Below are 3249 nucleotides of genomic sequence, written 5' to 3' on the forward strand. Positions count from 1 at the left end.
AAATTTAGGCTCGTGGACCATAGAATAAGCTGGAATGATTATATTTTTTGATGTTTAGTAATTATGATATTGATTGATGATGGGAGTTAAACATGTGTTGGTGATTATGGTTATGATGGGGATATGATGCCTCTTTGGTGTTTTGATATTGTTGATAAATTGGTGATATTGATTATATATATATATATATATATATATATATATATATATATATATATTGATGGAAGTAAGAAGTTTAAGGTGTGAATTGGATAAAAATGGAAGTATGAGGGTTTGTGATATGATGAGTGGTTAGTGGTGTTGTATTGGAATGTTATGAAGTGTGTTTGTGCTGGATATATGTGTAAGTAGCAGAAATTTGGTTTGATGTAATGAAAATTGAGGTTTTGAGGTTTTGTGTAAAAATAGTTTTTGGCCGAACTTCGGCAGGTCATAACTTGGCTTCCGGACCCCTAAATGGTTTCAAACGTGTTTTATAAAAAAATTGGATACGTGAAGTTTACGCCATTCGAAATGGGGTGCTTGCGTACGCGAAACGTCCATGCGCGACTGGGTACTTCTGTTAGGTGCCCACGCGTAATGGTCCATCTGCACGCCCACGCGTACGCGTAATGGTCCATCTGCACGCCCACGCGTACGCGTGGGCCACTCGTACGCGTGACTTCCCTATTTTCAGCAAAGGTATTTTGTGTTTTAAAGCTCAATTTTGAACCTCCAAGCCTCTGTTTCACCCTTTTTAGCCCTAGAACATAATGATAGGCCTAGTAATAACTTAGAGCTAGGTAATAGAGATAACTTGGGAATAAAGTAAAAGTTAAAAGTGATGAGTATATGAGGAGAATGTGTATACATGAAGGATATATGATGCCATGGCTATGATGAACAAAAATGTAATGAATATGAATGATTATGATTACTTATGTAGCTTATGTATTTAATGTTATCTGAGATACGAGTTTTCCTGGGTAGAATACCATGGTTTACCACCACGTGTACTAGGTTGAGACTCGATACTCTGTTGACCCTACGTCGTAAGGGTGACCGGACACGTATTTGTTTTTGCATATTTGTTATTCTCTTGTACAAGGTTCACTACTTGATTTGGTGAACATTTTGTTTTGCATATTTGTTATTCTCTTGTAACCTTTTTCTCTTGTTAGATGTGTATGCAATTGTGTTTGATAGTATTTAATGTTTTTATCCAGCAACTTAATGGAAAATGGAGCAACTTCAAAGAAGAAACGACTAGTAAAGAAGTATCAAGCTCATGCATAAGTTAAAGAAATGAAAATGAAGGAAGTATATATTTTGCTGCGAAACTAGTCCAAAATTTTATATCCAAAAGTGATAAAGGAAGTAATCAAGTCAAGATAGCACAACATACTAAGAGAAAAATTTCAGAAATTGGAGATAAACAAAGTAGGAAGAATTCCATGAAAGGGAGAAATAAGACACTTGTGGACAATGTTATGAATCTGCCTTTAAGGTCTTCCCATAACCAAGTGAGGAGTAATATTCAACTAGAAGAACCACCAATCCCTAACAAGATGAAGAGCAAGGCAAAGTATCTAGCAATGGCTTTTAATTCTTTTTTGCATACAAAAGGAGTAGAAGTGGAAAGAGAAGAGGAAGATGACTTTAAATCAATTGGTGAGGATGTTAGGGCTATTGAAAAAGAACTTGCTAATTTGACAAACTCAAAAAATAACTTAAAGCGTCCAGCAATGACTCTTGATGCTTTTTTGGGTGAACAAAAAATTCATGTGAAAAGAGAAGAGGAACATATTAAAGTTTTAACTAGTGAGGATGCTAGATCTAAGACATGAAAGATTATGTTGGTAAACATGAAAATGACAATTTTGATGTGGAAGGAGACTAAATTATGAAAAATGCTCATGTAGTAGGTGATGTAATTTTGTTTGTTGCTATTTGTTTTTTGACCAAGTTATAGATGCTGCTTTTTGTTTTAATTTGTATAACTTGTCAATTTTTTAACTTAGATACTTTAAAGGTTAGAAAGACTCGTGGGAAACAAGATGCCTAAATATTTATGCAAGAACTTAGGAAGAAAGGGAGGAAGTAACTTGTGATCGTGGAGCAACAGTGGGGCCAACTCCTTAGAGAGTAAAATATTTAACCAATTTTATTGGAACAATGGGAAGGAATAATGATTTTATTACCTTGATATACACTAATTGGAAAGTTGTGCCTAAGAAAATCAAAAAGTGCATATAGAAGTATATTAATGTAAGCTCCATTTATCTTTATGTTTATGCCATATATTTATAATCTTTTTATTTATATGATATGATGAAATCAATGTGTTTGTAATCAAAGTTCATTCTTCCGAAATCCTGAAAGCTATGGTTGTTGACTGGTGTTTAAGGAACATGGAAGCGTTACAAGGCAAGAATCAAGAAAAAACACTTTGAACCATATTCTGAAGTATTGAGGATATGTTGGTGAATCGTCCTTTAAAAATTCCAGAAGTATAATTTCATAAACTAATTGCATATTGGAGTATTCCAATTGTCAAAGTGAGCTAGAGGATTTCAATTATTATTATTTGATATGACCAAGTATAATTCTTTCAATTTTTATATTTTATTTCATCATTGTTTATGTTAAACATAGGCCATGTGTGTTGTAAATTCTGAAAATCGCAGGAAGCAACAATAGAGGCATAAAATGGGGCCAATCAATTTTGAAAGAGTGCGTGTTGATTTGGTAAAGTCATGTTTATGTTATAACTTACAATTGCCATCTTGTTCTGCAGCGTGAGAAAAAAGAGAACAAAGAGAAACCAAATCAAGCTAAAATGTTTGTTGCAACTCGGAATAGACTAAAAGGAAAAATACTTGATGTAGAAATATAAGCTGTCATTGTAAGTTAGTCTATAATTTTCTTGTCTTGGTTGCTGTTTTATGGCTGTAATATTTTGATTGTTGTTTTATGGCTACTTTGATTGCTTGGAGAAGGGTCACACTTGATATAACAACGACTTTTCTTCTTCCTCCTTTATAAAAATAATAATAGAAATAATTAAAAATGAAGGAAAGGTTAAGTTGCATAAAAAAATGATAATACAAGGCTATCATTGTAAGTTAGTCTATAATTTTTTTTCTCTTAATTGCTATTTTGTGCTTATGGTTGTAACTCTAATTTTAGAAACACAAGTATGATTATTTTGTCTTTATGACTAATTTGGTTGCTATTTTGTGTTTATGGCTGTAATATTTTAGTTGTTTT

The sequence above is a fragment of the Arachis stenosperma genome, chromosome 9 (genome assembly GCF_014773155.1).
Source record: "Arachis stenosperma cultivar V10309 chromosome 9, arast.V10309.gnm1.PFL2, whole genome shotgun sequence".
Lineage (NCBI taxonomy): Eukaryota > Viridiplantae > Streptophyta > Magnoliopsida > Fabales > Fabaceae > Arachis > Arachis stenosperma.